We start from the raw sequence: 24,941 nt of genomic DNA on the forward strand, positions 1-24,941 counted from the left end.
TGGTATTTGATTTTCAGTTGATTTTCTTAGAATGAATATCTATATATTGTTAGAAATTGGGTCTCTAGTTGGCAGAGGTATGCACCCTGTCTAAGTAGGGACCACCGCTCTAGTCAGGGTAATTCGGATACAATTCCTAAATTAACCTGTGTTCACCCTCTGGTAGCTTGACACAGAGCAGGCAGGCTTAACGTAAGAGGCAAAATGTAAAGTAAAGTAATATGTGCAACACTTACGACAGTCAAATAGTGTAAGAGGCAATATGTAGAGTATTTGTGCATCACCTATGACAGTAAAGCAGTGAAAAACAACACACAAAAATAATCCACTTCTGGTTAGAAAAATAGAGCTTGATGTATTGAACAAAACAAGATCAAAACGACCACAATCCAATAAATCGAACCCGAGTTATGAGATTTTGAAGAATATCTTAAAATGTAGTGCTTAAAAGTCAATAGCCCTAAGGGACTACTTGTGGTCGTGGTGGACTGTGTCAAATCTTAAAAGTCAGGCCGACCGTGATGGATTGCAGGTCGGATGCCAAAGCCATGCAGGCCCCGCTAAAACAGTACCTTCTAGGAGGACAAGCGTCGACGTTGAGAGGCTGAGTGGAGGAGGCATTATGTCGTCATCGATCCGAAGGAGTGTAAGCGATGCGTCAGGGCCAAACTGTTCATTTGGGTCCCTGTGTTGTCATCAAGCTTCGGCGATGAAGGTAATGCGTCGTCATCGAGACGCGCTGGAGGTCCTGCATCGCCATCAGGCCTCAATGATGAAGGCTCTGCTTCGACGTTGAAGGCATATGCATCGGTTCCAACTGGCGCCAAGTAGGGACAGCGTGAGTTTTTCAGCAGAACAGCACAGAAATCCGCTTCTGAGGCCCTAGACTGGAAGGGGCCCTCAGGCAAGGGTAGGACTCACAGCTGGCAGAGTCCAGGTGTTAGATGGAGGGTTGTAGGCAGTCTTTGATATCCCTAAGATGGCTGAGCAGGAGGCAAGCAGTCAAGCCCTTGGGTCACTTTCGGTTCAAGTGGTGAAAGTCCAGTCCTTCTCACCCAGGCCGAGAGCAGCAGTCCCACAGAGTAGCAGTCCTTTTTCAGCACAGCAGTCCTTCTTCCTGGCAAAGTGTCCACAGGTCTAGCAGTACAATATTTATAATACAATATTTGTGTCAGACGATATTTTTGTATAAGGCCGAATATATTTAGTGATTGGGTCTGGTGCTACAGAGCAAAATGATCGAGGTACTGGTAGCAGCACTAACAACATTGTGTGAGTGCTCAATGGGGATTAGTATGTTACTGGACTTTAAAAAAGATTTTTTGCCATTTCACAAATCCGGAAGTAGAAAGGAGACTGACTGTGATAGTTCTCTGAAGCTGAAATGTGGAAATATAATAAATAGAGAACCTATTAAAGAGGAATGCTCTGCTTTCTTTATTTCATTTTTTAGCAGAACTTCAACTTCAATAACAAAAAAGAAGACTACCTCTCTCATGAGCACCTGGGAAAAGGTCAATATGCAACAAGCAATCAAAAGTCAAGTTTGTGTACAAAGCCAGTCAACTCTTGGACCACTTCCTCTTTCTAAACTTCGACAGGATCCAATTCACTGGTTTCCTTCAACCCTCCGGACCTAAAAGAATCCAGAACAAGAAGAATGAACTTGAGGCATAACACCCTGGTCAGCATGCAAACAAACTCATTTTCTATATCCATAAAAGCCAAACCATCAATTCTACCAAAGCAAATTCTCTCAACATACAAGAATACATTACATGATCTCCTAATAACCAATAAGATAATGTTAATACTTATCCTATACGAAGCACTGAGACTTTTGCTGACTCATCCTAGCAAAGGGGGGGAACAAAGGGAGACAAGCTCAGGAACACTGGGCAGGAATAATCCTCACCTCCATGTCCTTAATAGAATTGAAACTTTCCTTCATGTTTACTACGACATGTTTCATTCTGTGGCAGGACCGGAGGCGAGGACCATCCTTGTTCAAAGCTTATCCACCACCAGCGAGGCCATATCAATGACCGGTTTAAAATAGAACCTTCTGAACATAGAATCTGAAGACCAATCTGCAGCATTGATAATATCCTCAAGGCGAGCTCCCAGATAAAAAGCCTTAGAGGCCCTAGCTCTTCTCACCGAGTGAGCTCCAAACTGTGAGACACCAATGCCCGTCTCCTGCATGACCCAACAGATCCATTGGGCTTTGGTGGGAGAAGTGACAGCTTTGAAGTGTTTCCTGAGAGATATTAACAATTGGCGCTCCCCAGGGGGACATAGCTCCGCAATCATACACTCATAGGCCATAAGACACCGCACCAAACACAACTTGGTACGACACCACTCTGGAATTAGACTTTGTGTGCCGCGGCACATGGAAAGTGACTCCGTGGGGAGTAAAAACCCTTCCTGAAATGCCCAAAGAGCATACATCTGATACTCTCTTGCATGAAACCAGGCACAGAAGCATGGCGAGGTTCGCCAATAACTCTTTGTGTGACAGATATTTGTTCGACTGCCAAGAACGAAAGAGGTACAACACCTTATTAACATCCCATAACTTAGAGTACCTTGGTTCCGGAGGGAGAGCCAAACAAATCCCTTTCATCAGCTTACATACCAGGGGTTCCGTAAAACTGTATATGAAAATCCAAGCAGTTTGCAGCATCCATGCATCTGAAGTAATTTTTTGCCAATTGTATGCGAAAAGCACCAGTCTGCCTCCCACCTTGACCTGGGATGTGCAAATGCTCACCTTTTGAGGATTGGAACTGTCCTCTCAGAGCACCACTGCAACTGCGTCCATGATGTCCTCTCCTTGACTGGAAGAACTCTTGTCTGGATGAGTCCTGCACCGCTTTAAAGACTCTGGGAGGGCCTTGTGTATAGAAGCGACCAGCCGAGTGCCCTCTGTCACAGACGGTCCCAACAAAAATAAGTGGCTGGAAGATCTTTTTAATAGAGGATTACGCCTTATCCAAAGAAGTAAACTTGGCCACAAATTTGGACAGCTCCTTGATGAATGGCTCCCAAATGAGCCCACCTTGTACTACTGCACCGGCCTCTGAGGACGCCAGGTCCCCAGCTTGGGGTCCACCATCAGAAGGAGAGACCTCTTTGTTGACGGCACAATTTGCGTTCCCTAAATAAACTATGGCTCTTTGCGCCCAGCCAGATAGACTCCGGGGATAGCGGGGAATTAGTGGCCTTGGCCTCCTCTGCCAGTCAGAAATCTTGGTGAGCAGGCCGCATACATCCAGTAGTTTGTCCTGGCAGGACTTCCAGGACCTGTCTGGGCCCTTTTTAGGGTCTCATATATATTTCTGCAGGAAGGTGGCCATCTGAGTGTCTATCTAGGGAGTGACCGCTACCTTGGCCACTAGGGAGGGACGTGGACACTTGGCCCTCAGACAGGTCCTGACATCTTTCTCCAGTGGCTTTCTGAGCTGCCCTGCCAGGAACTTGGAGACCTTAGAGGAAGGGGCCTACTCTGCCGAGCTAGGATGAACCAGGTCCTCCGGGAACAGCATATCAGAGCCCTCTTCCCCTTCAAATGTGTGCTCCGCAGGGGAAGGGGTCAGCGCAGGGCGCCAGGGGCGGGAAGGGCCAGCCTCATTGTTGGACTCCCCAGGGGGATCTTCCTCATCTGCGTCCAGGCCATTTGGGGGGATAAGCCAGCCATGTCTGCCAAGTGAGCAAGTGAGCCCGCAGAAGAGTAAGCTTTCTTCAGACGTTCAAAAGCCCCCAGATCCATGCCCGTCTCAGACTTACGGTGTGCGCAAGCATACGAGGTTCAGAGCAGCTATACGCCACATCCATAATACGCCATTCAAATGTACCCATGGCTGCCGCCGCCGCTTGGTGGTTAGAGGCATCTACAGTCTCGCAAAATTCATCATCTAGAGCAGAGCTTTCCAAAGTGTGTGTCGCGACACAGTACTGTGTCGCCTCCCACCTGTGGGTGTGTCGCGCGAGGATGACGTCTGCGGCCAGATTAGGAAGAATGCTCTTGCAATTAGTGACGCAGTACAGCGTAGGAAGTAGAAGCGTTAGGCGAGCGTGAGCCGAGCTTGTGGCCTTGTTCCCTTTACGATGCAGTGACCACGGAGCCGCCTCTGCACCCGAGGTAAATGTTCGACATTTTAAGACTCTGTTTAGGCTCCAGGCGATCGTTCCTGTTTAGTTACAATATCATATGCAGTTGTGCGATTCTGTGCAAATCCTTCATCTATCTTTTGTTTTTCATCACTTTCTCGCCTTTGTTCCCATCTCTCCTCTCACCACTAAGTTAACCCCTGGCCTAGTCAGATTTCACCTCTTCCGACCCTTCAAAGTTCAAACCACTCTGGCTCTCCTTGAATGGGCCACCTGCCCAGGGCAGAGCGGACTGTTCTTGGTGGCTGGGTCCGTCAAGTTTTCTCTTCTTCTCAGAATTATTTATACCGGAAAAACACGTTTATTTGTATGGTGCCCCTGTTGCTTTTTTATTTTATAGTGCATTTATCTCAAACCTCATTCATGTGCCCCACTTTTTTGATAATATTTCTTCTTATTGTGTGCATATTTGTCTTTGTGTGCTGTTTTACATTCTCCCCTGCCTTCACAAGCCAAACGAGCTGGCGCAGAGTCATCTGGTGCGGCTATTCACAACAAATCTAAATTAAGCAAGTTGAATCAGAGATACCTCAGTTAATAAATGTCGATGTATTAAATCGCCAAATTAGCATGATTGATAGAGATGCAGAATTACATTTATGCTGCTGTTTTTCCAGCCTGACCTTGCACACATGTGCCCCCACCCACACATGTGCCCCCACCCGCTCCCCGAATGTGTACAGAAGTCGTAACAGGTTCACCCCTCAGGCCCAGGCCTTGTGTCTTCCCGGAGACCCCAGTGAAGAAGTGAAATAAATCTCTGGTGGATGACGTGAGAGAGGCCGCCAATGCAAGGGGGGGGGGGGGGGGGGGTCCCAGCAGGCTGCAGCCCACCCTACTGAGGAAGGCTTCAGGCTTGTGATTGATGTTTTGTGGTACCATGGAGAGTCATTAACTTTTATACAAGATTGCAGTTATGTTTTTAGTCTGAAGCAACTGCGCCAGCGAAGAGGGTGGTGTGTTTTTAATCTAATATGTTTACTTCTGCTAACAAAATTAGAAGACATTACTTTCCCCAAGCACTATGCTACCTAAATAAATGAGTACAAACAGCCTAACCACAAGTTCATTAAAACAGCTGTAGTTGTAACATGAGACTGTCACCCCGTCACATTTTAACCATATGAAGGTATTTATTTTTATTCCCATAAAAGCATCTACATAATCTACCTGATTGCGATATAATTAAACAATAAACTATGAAATGCCTTAACAATTATACTTGATTAACCCACAAAGGTAGGGGGTGAGAAATAAAATCTTAACGGCACATAGCAAAGACAAAAGCACTCTTGACTGAGCATTTCGATCAGTTTACTGGTGTGTTGCTAAAATTCACTTTTGTACTCTCGCTAGCAGTGTTACACAGATTGTCAAATGTAATTAGTAGTGTCACTAACCTGACTTCACATGCAGTAAAGATAGAGCAAATAAAAAGCATTTGAAACTTAGCTTTCTCCTGTTTGCTAAAAGTGTTCAGGACTGTGCCTTCTAATTTTAGAAAAAGGATGAGAAAGGCCCCCAACGAAGTCAGCCCAATGCCTTTCTATCCACATAGCGGCGCAGGTCCATGCAAACACAACGGCCGGGTCAGACTGAGACAGAATATATTCCTGGCATCAAATAAAAGTGGCGCCCCATTAGTGAATTATACAGATAGTAAAGTGGCCAATGTTTGAAAATGAGGGCAGTTTCGACACACCGAAGGAGTGATTCATAAGGTATGGAAGACTGCATGGATTTGAACTTCCGCAGACAATGTTTCTGGTAATACAAGGGAAATCTACAGTAAAAACCTACCCAGCAGACTATAACACATGGCAACAAACAGCCAAAACAATGCCCACTGATTGACCTCTCAGAACAGCTCTTTAGGCATTGCCTGATTGCCCTGAGAGTTATAGTAGTTTTTGTTCAAAATCATTTATAGGCAATTCTAGAATTACAAAGAACTATACAGAGAAGAAAGCAAGGAGGGAGAGGATTACGCCTTATCCAAAGAAGTAAACTTGGCCACAAATTTGGACAGCTCCTTGATGAATGGCTCCCAAATGAGCCCACCTTGTACTACTGCACCGGCCTCTGAGGACGCCAGGTCCCCAGCTTGGGGTCCACCATCAGAAGGAGAGACCTCTTTGTTGACGGCACAATTTGCGTTCCCTAAATAAACTATGGCTCTTTGCGCCCAGCCAGATAGACTCCGGGGATAGCGGGGAATTAGTGGCCTTGGCCTCCTCTGCCAGTCAGAAATCTTGGTGAGCAGGCCGCATACATCCAGTAGTTTGTCCTGGCAGGACTTCCAGGACCTGTCTGGGCCCTTTTTAGGGTCTCATATATATTTCTGCAGGAAGGTGGCCATCTGAGTGTCTATCTAGGGAGTGACCGCTACCTTGGCCACTAGGGAGGGACGTGGACACTTGGCCCTCAGACAGGTCCTGACATCTTTCTCCAGTGGCTTTCTGAGCTGCCCTGCCAGGAACTTGGAGACCTTAGAGGAAGGGGCCTACTCTGCCGAGCTAGGATGAACCAGGTCCTCCGGGAACAGCATATCAGAGCCCTCTTCCCCTTCAAATGTGTGCTCCGCAGGGGAAGGGGTCAGCGCAGGGCGCCAGGGGCGGGAAGGGCCAGCCTCATTGTTGGACTCCCCAGGGGAATCTTCCTCATCTGCGTCCAGGCCATTTGGGGGGATAAGCCAGCCATGTCTGCCAAGTGAGCAAGTGAGCCCGCAGAAGAGTAAGCTTTCTTCAGACGTTCAAAAGCCCCCAGATCCATGCCCGTCTCAGACTTACGGTGTGCGCAAGCATACGAGGTTCAGAGCAGCTATACGCCACATCCATAATACGCCATTCAAATGTACCCATGGCTGCCGCCGCCGCTTGGTGGTTAGAGGCATCTACAGTCTCGCAAAATTCATCATCTAGAGCAGAGCTTTCCAAAGTGTGTGTCGCGACACAGTACTGTGTCGCCTCCCACCTGTGGGTGTGTCGCGCGAGGATGACGTCTGCGGCCAGATTAGGAAGAATGCTCTTGCAATTAGTGACGCAGTACAGCGTAGGAAGTAGAAGCGTTAGGCGAGCGTGAGCCGAGCTTGTGGCCTTGTTCCCTTTACGATGCAGTGACCACGGAGCCGCCTCTGCACCCGAGGTAAATGTTCGACATTTTAAGACTCTGTTTAGGCTCCAGGCGATCGTTCCTGTTTAGTTACAATATCATATGCAGTTGTGCGATTCTGTGCAAATCCTTCATCTATCTTTTGTTTTTCATCACTTTCTCGCCTTTGTTCCCATCTCTCCTCTCACCACTAAGTTAACCCCTGGCCTAGTCAGATTTCACCTCTTCCGACCCTTCAAAGTTCAAACCACTCTGGCTCTCCTTGAATGGGCCACCTGCCCAGGGCAGAGCGGACTGTTCTTGGTGGCTGGGTCCGTCAAGTTTTCTCTTCTTCTCAGAATTATTTATACCGGAAAAACACGTTTATTTGTATGGTGCCCCTGTTGCTTTTTTATTTTATAGTGCATTTATCTCAAACCTCATTCATGTGCCCCACTTTTTTGATAATATTTCTTCTTATTGTGTGCATATTTGTCTTTGTGTGCTGTTTTACATTCTCCCCTGCCTTCACAAGCCAAACGAGCTGGCGCAGAGTCATCTGGTGCGGCTATTCACAACAAATCTAAATTAAGCAAGTTGAATCAGAGATACCTCAGTTAATAAATGTCGATGTATTAAATCGCCAAATTAGCATGATTGATAGAGATGCAGAATTACATTTATGCTGCTGTTTTTCCAGCCTGACCTTGCACACATGTGCCCCCACCCACACATGTGCCCCCACCCGCTCCCCGAATGTGTACAGAAGTCGTAACAGGTTCACCCCTCAGGCCCAGGCCTTGTGTCTTCCCGGAGACCCCAGTGAAGAAGTGAAATAAATCTCTGGTGGATGACGTGAGAGAGGCCGCCAATGCAAGGGGGGGGGGGGGGGTCCCCAGCAGGCTGCAGCCCACCCTACTGAGGAAGGCTTCAGGCTTGTGATTGATGTTTTGTGGTACCATGGAGAGTCATTAACTTTTATACAAGATTGCAGTTATGTTTTTAGTCTGAAGCAACTGCGCCAGCGAAGAGGGTGGTGTGTTTTTAATCTAATATGTTTACTTCTGCTAACAAAATTAGAAGACATTACTTTCCCCAAGCACTATGCTACCTAAATAAATGAGTACAAACAGCCTAACCACAAGTTCATTAAAACAGCTGTAGTTGTAACATGAGACTGTCACCCCGTCACATTTTAACCATATGAAGGTATTTATTTTTATTCCCATAAAAGCATCTACATAATCTACCTGATTGCGATATAATTAAACAATAAACTATGAAATGCCTTAACAATTATACTTGATTAACCCACAAAGGTAGGGGGTGAGAAATAAAATCTTAACGGCACATAGCAAAGACAAAAGCACTCTTGACTGAGCATTTCGATCAGTTTACTGGTGTGTTGCTAAAATTCACTTTTGTACTCTCGCTAGCAGTGTTACACAGATTGTCAAATGTAATTAGTAGTGTCACTAACCTGACTTCACATGCAGTAAAGATAGAGCAAATAAAAAGCATTTGAAACTTAGCTTTCTCCTGTTTGCTAAAAGTGTTCAGGACTGTGCCTTCTAATTTTAGAAAAAGGATGAGAAAGGCCCCCAACGAAGTCAGCCCAATGCCTTTCTATCCACATAGCGGCGCAGGTCCATGCAAACACAACGGCCGGGTCAGACTGAGACAGAATATATTCCTGGCATCAAATAAAAGTGGCGCCCCATTAGTGAATTATACAGATAGTAAAGTGGCCAATGTTTGAAAATGAGGGCAGTTTCGACACACCGAAGGAGTGATTCATAAGGTATGGAAGACTGCATGGATTTGAACTTCCGCAGACAATGTTTCTGGTAATACAAGGGAAATCTACAGTAAAAACCTACCCAGCAGACTATAACACATGGCAACAAACAGCCAAAACAATGCCCACTGATTGACCTCTCAGAACAGCTCTTTAGGCATTGCCTGATTGCCCTGAGAGTTATAGTAGTTTTTGTTCAAAATCATTTATAGGCAATTCTAGAATTACAAAGAACTATACAGAGAAGAAAGCAAGGAGGGAGAAGGAAACAAAACATGTGCGAGGGGCTATTACAGTCCCCCCAATAATGTCACTACTGTGGTATTAAACAGAGTCAGCCATCTATAGTACACAGCATCTTAGAGCTGCCTCCCAGGTCATGTTACCGTCCATTTGTAGCCCTGGACCTCTCGGTTTGTACTGTGTGCTCCTGGGACCATGTCTGGTTACATTCATGTTTAGGCTTTCCAACCTGCATGTATTTGCCTTCCTGTTTTGTTTTTTTCTTTGTGTGCAAGTTGTTGAGTGTGTTTGTCTGCCTGCAAGAGTTTCTGCGTTTGTTTTGCGTGTTTATTCCACAGCTGTGTGCGAGTTTCAAGCCAGTTGATTTTAACCATCTAGCAGGGCAGACATGGTTTCAGTTACTTGAGGGTGTACTGTCAAAGTGCAGGTGCTTCCGGTTTTGTTTTGGGGTGCTCCCGGAGAGTTTGTCTCGTTTCAGCATTGTGTGCTTGTTAGTCAATTGCCCTTTGTGTCTAGGAGAGTGCAAGCTTTTGTGTATGCGCGTGTCTGCAAATTTGTATTCACCATGCCATTGCTTCTTTAGGTCATCTCTGTGTGTGAGTGTGTGTATGTGCATGTGCTCGAGTCTGGAAATGTCACATATTTCTATGCATGTAATTGTATGTTTGTTTTTGAACATGTGTCGGTCATCCTTTGTCTGTATATTTATGTATGTTTGTGGCAGAGTATGAGGGGGAGGTATGGGAGACATTTACATACTTCAGTGTCAATGTGTGCATGATTATATTCTTGTTTCAGACACAAACCTAACCTTGCTTACACCCAGTTTTGCCAGTCACTGTCTGTTATAACTGTATCGCAATTGCTTTATTAACCTTCCTGCTTTCTCAAATTTGCTTGAAATTGCACCATTTGCCCACTATTTTGTCAAAATTTTCTCAGGAGGAGAACACCCCGATCCCCCTTTAGGTGGTTTGGGCTCGCTCGCTGCGCTCATCCGCGTTACCGTGTCACAAGATGAAGATTGTCTAAAAGGTGTGTCACCAACATGAAAAGTTTGGAAAGCTGTGATCTAGAGGGAGCACCTGCAATGCCTCCTTCCTCTACATAATCCTTCTCCATAACTGAGGCAATGAGGGGGGGTAAATGAGGGAAAACGAATTTCCACTAGGTATAATAGCCACTAAGGCTGCAATGAGGCTCTGTAAGGAATCAATATGTGCAAGGTACCAAGGTCTGGTGACTGCAAGCACAGTGGCGCAGCTAGACCTTTGGGCGCCGGTGGCGGTCCCTTCGTTTGCCACCTTGCAGTGGCTGCATTGAAGAGCGGGGGGCCACCCCCCCACTTCCCCCTTACTGCGCCACTGTGCAAACAGTCTGTGCTTTGGGTGAGCGGAGCGCGGTAGAGACAGAGGCTATCACCTTGGGCTGACACCCCCTTAGCTAAAACGGAAGTCTAACACCTGGGCCTGGCCCCCTAGAGCAGCCAACAAATGGGGAGATCATGAATACAGACCCGCTCAAAACTGCGGGCGTCAGGCTGCTTAAAAACTCTTTTGTATAGAGCTATGAGTCACGGGTGTAAAGGCTTCCAGGTGGCTCGGGCTACGCTCCACGGGTGCACATTTGTCAGCTTCCCTGAAACTGGTGACTGTGCAGCCCTCGCACAGCAATGAGAAGTGCGTGCTTTGCACCCTTTAGCCATACTCCAGGGCTACCTCATTCGCGGGCCCGAGGCTTGTGCAAATTAAACCACAAAAGGAGTGATGAGGAACGCTCCGGCGGTCAGCACGAAGGTGGCGAATGCTGCGCATACCTAAAAGAAAAGACACCACATCAATCTAACATAGTCACAGAAAATACTTTCACCATAAGGGGAGTATAGGAAAACAAGCATTTACAACGTAATAGGTCTCGCAACGACATTGTTTTGAGCTATTGGCATTAAAAATGTTTTTTTTCCCTTCGTGAAGCATTAATCAAGTAATGGCGTTGTAAAAGACAATGTCTTTTACCCCCTGTTGACCCCCGCAAAGCTCATCAGCATGTGCCCGTCATAAAAAAGGAATATCTGACAATTGCACCTTAAACATTTTGCAACAATTCTATAGTTTCACAGCGGTTCTAAATTAAATTGTAAAATAAAATGTATATTCTCATGATATTAGCACATTGAATGCATTCAAATAAGATGCTATTCTTATAATTCTCAGATCGCTTTGAATATTTGTGTCCAGTCCACTATTTTCCTCCGAGATATAACCCTGAAATTATCTGCACTAAACACCGCAGCGCCTAATCAGTGGTAGTTGGCTCTATATAAATACCCATGCGAAGATCTTCTCCAACGGGGCAGAACACCACCCCGGCTCAGTTCCAGTGTATTTTAACTGTCCTAAAGGATGTCAGGAGACTTTATCACCTGAATCTAAATACCAGGGATCCACACCTTACGGCATTTGCTAAAAAACAAATGTCTGCTGGAAGTTAAATTACACTCATTTGCGGTCGGGAAAACGTCCCCAAAATGTCGGCTGGTCATAACATAACACAAAGTACGGGTAGCTCATTCCATGCCTTTTGCAGCCTGGTGGCGGGTCGAATTAGTTGGAATAATGTGCACAGTTGGTTGTCCTTTGTTGTGTGTGTAGGGGTGTCCCACTGCCTTTTTGTTTTTTTTAAGAAACTTGTTTCAATATAGCGCCTTTGCACACTGCCTTGACTTTGTAGTGCTGTGAATTAGAGAGGTGTTGCTGAACCTAGGGGACTGGCGAGTGCCATGAGAGAGAGGTCTGTGCGCTGTACTGTGGCTAGTTAATAGAGGTTTGACCACTGGAGGTTCAGCCGCGTGCTGGGAAAAGTGTAAAATGTGCAGGTTCACGTCTGGGTGTCTGTAACGTGCACTGGAATAAAAAGGAGAACTGAGGAGCACGAGTGCTGCCTGAGCTGAGCTTGTAGACCAGTAGGTGGAGATACCCTTCTCCACACTGCCTTTAACAGCATCAGTAAGACCCAGTTGTAATAAGCGGCGTAAGAACAGGCTGTAAGGACCGTTTTGAAGGGGCACCAATAGGATTAGTTAGTAAGGTGCAGTGTCACAGAACCAGTAAAAAACGATGGCAAGGAAAGCAGCAGAAGTGGCGTTAAAGAGCACGGCAAGTAGAAGCGGTGGCGGTGAGCAGCAGCAAGAAACTGAGCAGTATAAGGTGCTGTACTAAGAAGCGGCGATAATGAGCAGTGTAAGGAGCTGTGTTAAGTGACGGCGAGGAGCAGCAGCAAAAAGCGGTAGCACGTAGCAGTTTAAGGAGCTGTAAGTGGTAGGACGCAGCCTATGGAACATGGCTAAAGGGTGGGAGCAGTACTAGGGAGGAACCCCGGCTCACATGCCCGACTTTGTAATGACCATCTCGGTGCCCAGCTTATGGAACTGGTCCCAGAGCTCCTTGGCCTCCAGGGTGGCCTTGGGGTCGTTGTTCACCTCCTCGTCAGGTTACAGGCTCTTCAGGGAGCGCAGGAGGGCCGTGGCGGCGTCTGCCTGCTGCTGCTGGCCCAGGGCGGAGGACACGGCGTGCAGGCTGGCCTCCGACAGCCCACCGTCCGCTTTCCCCAGCGCCGAGGGCGTCAGGACCAGCCCCGTGAAGAAGGAAGGCTGCACTGTCGCCAGGATGGCGGACATGGGGATGTCGGCCGGGTGGGGGGGGCACCGCGTGGAACGGGTGGTAGGCCATGTCAGTCCTCGAGAAGACTGGGTCTCTCATGGGGGCATCCATAGATCGGGGGAAATCCGAGTGGAGGGAGGAGGCTCAGAGGATCGGGTGTGTCCGGGGGACAGGGGATGAGGGAAGGGAGGGCCCAGAGAGGGAGCCAGTGGAGGTGAGAAGAGTCAAGAGTAGGTCTGATCTCCGCTCAGCTTCTGCATGGACTCCTTAACTCACGAGTATCTCCAGCCCTGTGTGTCTGTTCCGGCTCCTCCTTGGCCGCACTCTGCGCTCCTCGGCTCACACATGCCCTCCCCGGCTGGCTCCGGGGTGACTCTGCGCTGTCTCAGGCGCCTGCTGCTGCTTCAGGCTGTCCCGGGCTCTACTCTGCTCGGCTGCACACAGCACTTCCCTGCTCACAAGTCTCTTCCCTGCCCGGATCCCCCCAGCACTACTGAACCAGGCCCCCTTAATTGCTGATTTTACGCTTTTCTGACCAATTGTGGCTCTCCATGTAAAAATCAGCTTCACGTCTCCTCCTTGCACACATTCCAGGAAAGCACAATAAAACACAATAAAACAAGCTGTCCCCACGCCATTGCGCAAGTGAAAAAAAATATAGGAAACTTAAAGCGCGCCGGGTGTGCCTGCAATGATGTAAACATCGGCTTCACGTCTCCTCCTTGCATGCATTCCAGGAAACACAATAAAACAAGCTGCCGCCACGCCATTGCGCAAGTGAAAATAAAAAATAGGCTACTTGAAGTGCGCCGTGCGTGCCTGCAATGAGCTCACAGGAAACATGATCTGGCAGTACACGCCTCCAAAAGAGAAGAAAGTGCTTCACGACAGCCCTGAAGCAGACTATCCAGTCTGGATGGGCCGGACGAAAAGGAGAAAGGGCGGTAACCAAGCCTCCTTTTCAATGGGAAGCCAGCATTTAACATAAACGTTGATGCTACCCAATGAAAATGAGGGGCGGGTGCTTCAAGTCCCTTTGTAAAATCTCCTCTACCCCAATATGTCTCGCAGAGCGAGCAACGCTTGCGCGCTGCAACGCTAGGCGAGACCTAAAAAGGTGCACTTAACTGCTAGAGCAGAAAAGAAAGAGGAAGTGGTCCAAGAGTCGACTGGATTTGTATACATACTGGACTCCTGATTAGTTGTTACATATTGACCTTTTCCCAGGTGCTCATGGGAGAGGTAGGCTTCTTGTTTAGGGCTCGCGCCCTAGCGTTGCAGTGCGCAACACTGCTCGCGCAGGCGAGAGCCCTTTTGTGTGGGGTTTGAAAACGGAGCCTGAAATCGCATACGCTCGTGCGTGTGCTTTTCCTTTTGGCTTCCGCGATTGGCCTTGGCGTGCGTGTTTTTCCCAAACATGGCACGCAATAGGCCAAAGGCGGATGCATTGCTCCGCCCATGGCCTATTGGTGTCTATTACGCGCACCAAAGGCCATGTGGTTTCAATTATTGGGCCCAGACATGGGCGCGATATTTGAAACCACATGTTCGCTGTGGCGAGCGAGTGCGCACCACTTGCGGGCGTCTTTTTTTTTTTTTTACACTAGCGATCGCGAAATCGCATTGGTGTCCCGAAACCCTGCCATCTCTTACGAGCCATCCTGGTTCCGTTGTGCTGTCAGTCCAGTGCCTTGTGTTTCGCACCCTATCTTCTCACATGCCCCCACGAGCTTGCTCAGTGTGTGCCCCTTTCTGCTCCCTCTTCATCCTGTGACCTGTCCTGCCCTCTCTTTGGTGTCTTCTTCTGCCCTGTTAATTACCTTCACAACCCAGGTGCATCTAAACTGGGACTTTTCTCTAAAATAAAAAAAACATAAGCGTCCAGTGTGTCCCACAGCTACAATACGGTTATCTTGTGTCTAAGGACCCCATATTTTCGCAACACAGGGGCCTACAGAGAGTTACAGCCTTTTGCAGAGGATCACACTATTTGGTTGATTCTCGGGCGCCGGGATTCAATGTCAAATTGCCCCGTTCTTCAGTTCAAGCATTTTTCAGCATAGTCTGAGCACGGAAACTTCAGACTGTGACCCAGAAGTGAGAAACTAAGAGCTAAACAGACCTAAACACAACCTGCAGCCTGATGACCCTAACCTACTAACCATCTAAGGTAGCCTGTACCACATTCACACATGGATGCCCTGGTGTATCTTACTAATATTTTACACACCTAAACACAACCTGCAGTAACATGACCCTAACCTACCAACCATCCAAGGTAGCCTGTACCACATTCACACGTGGTTGCCCTAGTGTATCTCACCTGTGTTTTACACACTTAAACACAACTTGCAGTCTGATGACCCTAACCAACTAACCATCTAAGGTAGCCTGTCCCACATTCACACGTGGATGCCCTAGTGTGTCTTACCAATAGTTTACACACCTAAACACAAAGTCAAAATTTCTGAGCCTGAAGATGTTAAAGATGTGCTTGATGTTTTTTGACTGAACATTTGATGTGTGGAGCATTAGGCCAATTAACTGTACCCCTCTAACATTGCAGGTACCACAGGGGTCTTGTCTCTCATCATTCCTTTTTAGGTTGCACATTATTATTAAAGTTTGAGCTATTGGTGTTGCATTCTTTAGCAATGCCAATAGCTCAAACTTTAATAATGCGAGACCTATTGCATTGCAAATGCTTGTTATTATTGAAATTGAAGTTTTACTGGAAAAGGAAATAATGAAAGCAGAGCCTAATCCTCGCCTCCTGTCCTGTCATAGAATCATTCTTTCTAATGACTTTGCTAGTTTAATTGGAGCAGGAATAGGACAGAGACATGGTTCATTTTAGGGGGCACCAAACAGAGCTCTTCAACTACCCTGATCTCATGTATGAGTAATTCATTCTGTCCAGGTTTTTACTTGGCATTAGGCTATTTGTAGTCCTGAATATGCAGCATAATGACTAAAACACTACTCCTAGTAAAAGAATGCAAAGAAAAAGGCTGGACCAGATGAGCTGCTCAGCACAGAATCTAGAAACATGAGAGCTCTGCACCAATGTCCATAACAGATTTGAGAGTAAAAACTATGAAATCACGGGGAGAGGTTAAAAAACATAACTGGTTAGAGAGGAGGTAACTAGGGGTCAATGATGTGCAGTTCAAAGAAATCTCCTATTTGTAGAACATGATGGGAACTGGATTTTGGTAGGTCTTTGGGTTACGCAATGACTCAAACCTTCTATACTTGTAATGCAGTGTGTACAGCAAGGAGTATGTGCAGGTGAAGAGAAAGAGTCATAATCAGCACGCGCAAAGAAGGTGTGTACTGGAGGGATAGGGAAGATAAAGAGCTATAAGATACATTTCTCAGGGGAATTACCAAAATACTTCACTGTCCTGGTAATCCTGTGAAGAGAGGATAGAAGGGAAGTGGAGATAAAGTAAGAAACCTTTACCGCCTCAGAAGTACAACTGGGGGGGGGGGGGGCACATTCAAGGTTGGGTGGTTACAGAAAAAGTGGTGATGACAGTTATTCCCCAGTCAGAGCTGGAACTTTGGGAAGGCTGGTACAGGAAGGGGAAAACCTGAGATGTTCCTTAAATCCATCAAAGGAGCCTGCCGTGCCTTCTGTTGTCTTCCTTACAGACAATGCACAGAACCAGGTAACAAAGGAAGGAACCAAATATGGTCAAGTGTAGCAAAGTCACCTTTTATGTGTAGTCCCCTCAGGTTTGTAGCCTTTTTTGGGCTGTTTTTTGCTGCCATTTTGACTCTGTGCACTGTGACACTACCATTCTGTCTTACAGTGCGCGTGCTGTGCCCATATGACATGAGATAAAACTGTCTGCACTCAGTTGGCTTATTTATCGTTCTGGTAAGACCATAATAGGTTGGCCTGTGCACTGTGCCTACACGGACGCTTGGGGAGGTTGGCGGACTAGATCGCAGGTGGGCACCCTGAGGCGTCAAAGATGGACATTGTGGTTTCCAGAAGGCCCCTGTGTCCTTTTTCAGCACAATGAGAACGTCTAGACCGCTACACTGCATCGGGCATGAGTGGCAATAGTCATGTTGGAGTCGGAAAAGACCACCTGCCAGCCACTAGCATGATAGGTTCTTCAAGATCAACATGGATAGCAAATCTTTAAATGCATAAATGATTTTTGTTAATGAGTAGGCCTGGAACTACAAGGATGGCGGCTGCGGCTCCACTTGGATCTTCCTTTTGATTTTCTTAGTTCCTGACATCATGGGCAGCAGGGTTGGTAGCTTGGTGAGGAGTATCAGCGGTTAGTAATCTCAGCACAGTCTGCCTTCCATGCTGATGGTGATTGTCATCATGCAGGCTGTCTTCAGTACTTGCTAATGTAACAAATCATTCGGTGCTGGTGTATTGCAGCTGCTCTTATGTAAAGCGCTCCGCCACCCATTCGGCCTTGATGTTACTAAAGCTGCAAATAAGTAAATAAATCGCACTGCTCCCATGCCTCCCTGTGAAGGCATAGCGAATGACTTTACACAGCAATGTCCAAACGGCCCTGTGAAAAATAAAAACGAGGTCATTCCATGTTTTTTTTTAAACAAACCTTCCTTCTCATTTCTAATCTGATCTAGTGGAGAGGGAGCAATGCTTTATATAGTGCTTGGCTTCGACAGGGCAATCCCTTATATAGGGCTGGGCTTCGAGAGGGCAATCCCTTATATAGGGCCGGGCTTCGATTTGGCTGGTTATGGAAAAGCCCCCAATGTTTGCAGAAGTGCCGAACCCTGAGACGAATACCTGGGTGGGTTCTTTAGAGGATATTCCACCTGCGGATTCTCCTCCTAACTTTGCACTTCCTCAGGAAATCATTCGATTTTCTATTTCCACCTAACTCTGAGGCAGGCTTTATGGCTCCTCCTTTGGGCATAGGCTGGTTTGGGGTCGCTCCTCGTCAATGTAACACCTGCTATAAAAATACGAGGAAACGATTGATTGTGGTCCGGGCGGCTACCTAAATAAATAAAATTATCCTAAGCATTCTTCCTGTGTGTGCCTTCAGGGGGACACAATCTCCTCATCATATAGCTGTCCTCATCCGGCTGCATACGAATGAATGAATAAACACCCTGGCCCCGTTGCTTTAAATGGACCGGTACTGCCCGGTACTCAGTACCGGCACTTTTTAATTTTGAGCTGGAGAGTACCGGCACTTCTCAAGAGAGACGTAATGCTTTTAAGTGGAGAGTACCGGCACTTCCCAGAAACAAGCAGGTACTCTGGCACAGAATACCTGCAAATCTATTTTTCTATTTCAAGCACGGTAGCCCCCGTGCCGCGCCCCCACACCATCCCTCTGGAGGCAGACCGCAGGCATGGTGTCATGGAGCGGCTTGCGCTTGAGAACGCCTGCTCCACTATTTGCACCCCACCCCAGCCTCGCCCTCCGTTTGCACCTGTCGTGCCAACACTCCGCACCATGGCACCCGACAACAGTCCCGGCTTCCTGATGTAATGCCTCTCGGGGCAGGGCTGTGCCTGTCCGTGACGCCCAGCGTGCCCCTGGAACCAGGACGCCTGGAGCCTGTCACCCGGCACTAACTTTTCGAGGCCGGCCGCTCCTCTGGGACAGGTAAGAGCGGACACCTCCAGCGCCATTGCTCCAGATGTATTGATATTTTAAATGGCGCCCACCGCAAGCAGACCCTTTATCACGGTGTTACTATCAAGGAAATTAAATCCGCTATTGGTTGAAACGTGACTGACTGATCTCTCCATCCTGCACCTACTGGACCCACCTGGCTATCTCTCTGCGTTGAATTTCCCCAGAGATATGCTTGTTTCTGGCTCATTAAGTCATGCAGTGTTGCTCATAAAATGCTTCTGGTGAGCGATACCTGGAGATGTCACTCGAAGGTGCACCGTGACGCAGGTATTTTAAGTACTGCGGTCTCAGAGGAATGTTGGTTTCCCCATAGGGGACAATTTCGTAAAACCACACAGCACTAATGGCTCGGATCCCGAGCTCATATCGGGGCTGTTAAGCATCACATACTTTCACGCAGGTGACAACAAAGAGGCCGGTTGGCTTTTTGTGTAAATAGCGTAAGCTGCTAAATGGATCGTGGTTAGATAGTTGTGTTAATTTTGCCTTGAAAGATGGACTATGAAACAGGACTTCGTCCACACCAGCGACGCCCACTGAACCGGCCTTGAGATGGATGGAGTCAGACTCCACGCTCTTTCAATCTTTGCCTTCTCTGCTGAGACTGCAGCAAGGGTGAAAAGTGCAATGTTCTTCGCTAGCCCGCCGGGACACAAAGCATTCACCCAATATTAGCAACTTCTTTTAAATCCCCGGTTCTCCTTGTGCGTCTAAAATTCTGGAAAGAGTGTGGGGGTGGGGGAATTCCCAAAGCAGTGCAAATCTTTCACCAGCGCACCCTGGAGGCTGTGCAGCAGGTGAAAAATCATGGTGCCCTTCTGTACCGCTCACCAAGATCCGTATTTATGAAGAAGGTCGTGTCGCTTCTGCACCACAGAACGTGGTGCATGCGCGATGCAACCCCAAAATGCAATTTATCAAGCCACGCAAGGCCACTTTGCGTGGCCCTGAGCGACTTGATAAATCAGGAGTAACGCAACGCAGCGCAAATCGCTGTGTTACTCTGCCCCGGGAAGGCGTTCCTTGGGTGGGTGTTCTCACGTAACTCCCATGGATCGTGATGCATTCCCAGATTTACCATTACTAGCAGACCTGGGAATGCGCCAAGTAGCGGCGAACCATGAGGCACAGCTGACACTAGAGGGACGGTGGCATACCCCCCATCCCCCACTCCCTACCCCCGTGGGCGGCAAACAAAGGGTATGGCAGCATCAGTGCGTGAAAGCGCACCAAAGCAAAAGGTCAGCAAGTGACCAGGCAAGTTTGGTTTCAAATGGCCCAATCATGGAGTGGGGCGTGGCCACGAGCACGGCCAAAAGGTGACCGGGACTTCCTGCAAAAAAATAATCCTGCATGCAACGCAGGCACCCTTGCACCAGCGTCGGTGCTAGGCAGCCCGTTGTGCACAAGCGCTGGTAAAAGGACAGGAATGTGCCATACTGTGATAAATACGGTGCATTCCTGCCCTTTCCCTGTAATGCAGCGCAGCAAGGGGACTTGCTGTGCTGCGTTACTTTTTAATAAAAATGTCCATAAATATGTATGCCATTCTTTTGTGAAGTCCCTTCTTGTCCCAGGGTCAGTATATTTAAATATATGTCCCTGTACTACTAAGCATCCAAGAAGTAGTTGAAGTTTTGCACTGTGCTATTGCCCTCAACCCAAAGCCATCCATAGGTGTACGTAACACCTGTGGATGAGACTTTGGTAGCAAGTTGTTCCTGCAGGGGCATCAATAACCCACATAGAAAATGATGCTTTTCTGTGATTTCCTATAACGCAGGATATCCGCTCCGGCTCAAACCAGGGTAAGGGTGCATGGCAGTGGCTCTTCTTGTGCTCCTGTATCCTCTTGTCTCACTTCAGCGCGGTATCCCTGTATTATCTTGTGTTCTTCTGCATTGTTTTTCCTATATATTACTCTGATTTTTAAGTCTCACCTAAAGTTGTCTGTTAGAAAAAGCCTCCTGTGGACTATTCCATCAATTTATAGTGGGCTTGGTCCAGCCCTTTTCTTACCATTTGTTGCCACTTGTATTTGCTTGCTGTTCATTCACTATTTGATTGGATGATGCGTTTCATCATCCAATCATGCTCACTTTTAGGGAACTACTTTATTTCTTTCAGCAATCCACCAGAGAGCATGTGTTTTCTGTCTTTACTATTCCTCGTGTGCTGCCTCCCTACCCCCAAGCACCCCTTGTAATGTTCCCTCATCCCTCCTCCCAGGTTCATGCATTGCTTTCCCCACTCCTCCCAGGCTATTTTATTATTTTTTGGCCCTCCCCTAGCACAGCCTTAAGTGCCTCAGTTGCTCACTTGCCCCCACCCAATGCCCGGTGTGCACCTCCACCTGCTCCTCCTTTACCCCCCTCCCCTGCTGTCCTACTGTTTTATTTATATTTTTTGGAGGGTGCAGAAGCTAATTACTGCAGATCCGCTGTAATTTACAAAGCACACTTTCGTGCTTGGAATTGTTTTTTATTGTTTGGGGAAATCCATCTTGGATCAGTAAATAATTAAAATAAATGACGCCTGCGTTATGTCACAGTGGTGTGCATGTGTGGTGATGTACGTGTGTACATATGTTATCAGGCCTATGAAATGCCATCAGCAGTCACGTCATCTCAACATTTTTTTGTTTTTTTATTTTGGCAAATGCTGCACATCATTGCTAAAAATCCTTTTTGCTGATGCTGCACAGCATCGGAAAACAGCATCAGTAACCCAATAGGTCCAAAATGCGAGCCCTGTTGGCTTTCCCAATGCTCGTGTTTCTTTTCTTTTCGTGGTTCCTTTTGTGAGGATGAAGGGTTCTAGTGTTTTGCGCTGTGTTCTGTCACGTGTCTGTGGATTTCCTGCGTGGAACCGTGATTAGTTGTATATTTCATGCCTGTAATGTTCTAACTCTTGCAATCAGGTCAGTTGATTCTGGGCTGAGCAGAGGATGACATCGTGGCTTCTAAGAAAGCATTAACATTATGCACATACCTGTATCTTCGGAATAAACAAAGTGTGAGGACAACACCCAGGGTCGGTGATCCTTTGTCCCTGTGCCCCATGGTCTCCATGCATCCTTTGGCCCCTTTATTTGTTTTTCTTGTGGACCCTCGTGTATTTGCTTCCCTTTCACCCCATCCTTTCCTGCTGTTTACATTGTTTCTCTTTGTCTCTTGTACTTTGTGTCTCTATCTTATAGCGGTGTACCGGTGCTGGTGTGCCCCTTGCGCCCATAGAGTCCCATTGCTGCTTTGTTGTATTTGGGTAAGATAGTTCTTGAACAGGAAAGTTTTCTATCTTTCTGGTGTGATGAAAGGACAGCTTCAGTGGCATCTTCTCGGGCATTGTGTTGTGTAACGATTGTGAGCCGGACCCCTCTTAAGTGAAGCTCTTTCTTGCCTATAGAACATGGGAAGCTCGAGAGAAGGCGGGAGGTTTCAGCGTTGCTCTTAAAAAGAATGGTTTCATAGGGGAGGTTGGCAGTTTTGACATGGAACCGGATTTTTAGTGGCAGCCAGTGCTGGTTGAATAGACATGGGTAATCTGGTTGTAGCTCCACGTACCCGATACCATCTGAGCAGCCGGACGCTCTATCACTTTTAATGAAGCAAAGATGGCCAAGAGGGTATTGCTATAATCCATTTCCAACAGTACTTGGGCCTGGGCCACCTTACAAATTTCATGCTCTGTCTTGAACTATTCTGCTCCTCAAGTCTGAAGTTGAAATTAAGCTCTCTCATTCTTTTGAATGAGTCACTGTACAGCGTGTTGTTCAGACTGAACATCAGCGACATTATTATTTGGCACTCGTTGGGCGGCAGTCCTGAGGCAAAGATCAAGTCTAACCAGCTATGAATGGGGAGTTTGGAGTGGGGGTGAGTGTAATCTTAAGGTCAGCTTTAGATAATGGGGCGACACCTGGTGTTAAGTTTGCACCAGTCACACGAAGCTTTGTTTTGTAATGGTGCCACTTTGAGACATATTTGTGTATTATATGTGTATTGGTGCAGTCAGATGGCCATGTTTATTAATAAGTCGCAAAGAACTCCATGTAAATGAACATATGAGAGACGATTGAGCCTATGGTATGCTCTCCAATGGGTCTAGTTGTAATCTGGAATTGTTCTTCTTTGTGACCTGTGTGTAGTCCCACAGAAAGGCGGTGAGCAGTTTGAGTTGTAAACTATGTATGTCCATGCACAAGTTTAAGAAGTTGATGAGCTGCTCATGGCTATTCATGTCTGGTGACGAGGATAAGTATGCAGGCTTAGCCTTTGCCCAATATGTGTAGTACATCATCTACAACTTGTAGAGTAGCTGCTTCGGTGTTGCAGCCCCTGTGAAACCTGATTGATAGTTTCCCAATGCGCTGCTTTCAGGAATGGGAGGTTTCACACAAAAGAGAGGCCTGTCATGAAGCAACTGCTGTGCTGGTCCAAAAGGGTCCACTTTGTTTGGTAAAAATATTTATTATACACTTACTCTCTTTTACTGTTCTGACCGTACTGGGCCCTTTACGATTAGACAGTCTACTGCGCTCGCATTCACCACAGAGCCAATGATCCTCTGACGGACCTTTCTCTACCGATAGGAGGGGTGAAATTTAGGGTAGCTAAACAACCCATTAGCTGTCCAACGAGGACCATAAATTGACAGCCAACTCTCAAGTTAGAGATCAAATTTAGGTAGACCACCCTTAAAACCATGCTGTAGAAATAAAGGATAGCAACAGGAAGACCCAACGTCCTAAAGAAGTTAAGTTGAAATAGGAATATGCAGACCAAAAGCTCTGCAACAGCAACACAAAACAAAAGAAGTAACACCTGATGTTCTGTCAGACCTTGATGATTCTCCCAACAACACATTAAGTCATTAGGAAACATCACAGTTTAAATGGAAGAGCCAATAGGGCCAAGTATGGGATTCAGACAGATAATTGATTACTTTGGTTATTTTATTAAAGATTCAAAGTTTATTTCCGCAAGTAACTTCTTCAGAAGTTCAGTTAAAAATATCACAACTTGTATAACAGTGCCAAACATTTAAAGAGGCTTTCTTTGGATGGTTATAATCATAATCAGCTACAGAGTTACGAAGTTCTACCACTGTTAAGGCAGAAGCATAGTTCATCGTCTAACAGCTCAAATCGTAAGAACATGGGAAAAGAGTTCAAGTTTAGAATAAAACTCGTAGAACTGCCGTTCCCACTCATTAGCAGCCAAATGATTCCACCCAGGAGATGCGTACCTTTGACTTGGTACCTTCACTTTTTTTTATCTTCTCATGGATGTTTGCTCATCATCTGTGTCACTTTGATCTGATGGCTCAGAGCTTTCAGGAATTGTTGGTAGTACTCGTCCTGTGGTCAGACTGCTTCTCAGAATCTCACCTCTTCTGGGGCAATGGTCTCCAGGCACAACTCACTTTCTTACTGCACTAAGCCCTTCGTTGGGGTTAGTACTTCTCATAGTCAACTCTCTTGGCTGTGACACTTCAGAACCTCCAGATGACTCTCTCAGACCCTCCTCAGACCAAAAGAATGCTGCCAGAGAAGCTTGCTGGTCCCCAACAGCTTGGCTAACCTGATCCCCCTGTCTCACTGTTACCACCGGTACATCAGGAACAGGCGCTTTTGTATCATTAAGGAGACTTGGAACTCTGTGAGCATGAGCTGCATATACCCAGTTCTGGAGACCCCTGCCCTTGATCGCGGTGTTGGTGACTAGGATCACCTGGAAAAGTCCCTTCCAACGAGGTTCCAAATACGTTTTGCACATGTGTTTCTTCACTATTACCCAGTCCCTCGGACTGAGGTCTTGGCACTGCTCCTGTTGAAACGCAAGTGCACCTACTCCAACCTGGTGAGAGACAGAATGTAGCTCATCAGCGATGCCCTTGCAATAGTCCAATATAAGGCCATCTGTAATATTGATTAATGCATTAGCAGGAACACCTGGCAGCCTCATCACACGTCCCATTATCACTTTGTGGGGCGACAACCCTGTCCTCCAATCTGGAGTCCTTCTCAAATTCATCAACACAAGAGGCAATGCATCTGGCCGCTATAAAGTTGTAGAAGCACATTCTTTCGCCAGTCTGGATTTCAAGGTGCTATTAACTTGTTCAACCAACCCAGAAGCCTCGTCTGTAACTGCAATGGAGCTTCTGCTCAACCTGTAGTGCTGCGCATAATATTTTTTAGGACGTCATTGTTAAAATGAGTTCCACGGTCTGACTTAGGAGAAGCCGGAAATACGAATCTCAAAATCAGCTCCTGTAACAGCAATTTTGCCACAGTCAAACTATTATTCCAACTAG

General features: G+C 46.9%; 1 protein-coding gene across 1 annotated transcript in view; it reads left to right on the forward strand.

The window, feature by feature from the left end:
- The first annotated feature begins 18,468 nt into the window (after positions 1-18,468).
- Positions 18,469-24,941, forward strand: part of LOC146855701 (uncharacterized) — a 294,948-nt gene continuing 288,475 nt past the window's right edge. The window contains exon 1 of the mRNA XM_085650637.1: positions 18,469-18,590. The gene's annotated coding sequence lies outside the window, so the exon portion shown is untranslated. The remainder of the gene's footprint in view (positions 18,591-24,941) is intronic.

This window comes from Triturus cristatus, chromosome 4_1 (genome assembly GCF_964204655.1).
Source record: "Triturus cristatus chromosome 4_1, aTriCri1.1, whole genome shotgun sequence".
Classification (NCBI taxonomy): domain Eukaryota; kingdom Metazoa; phylum Chordata; class Amphibia; order Caudata; family Salamandridae; genus Triturus; species Triturus cristatus.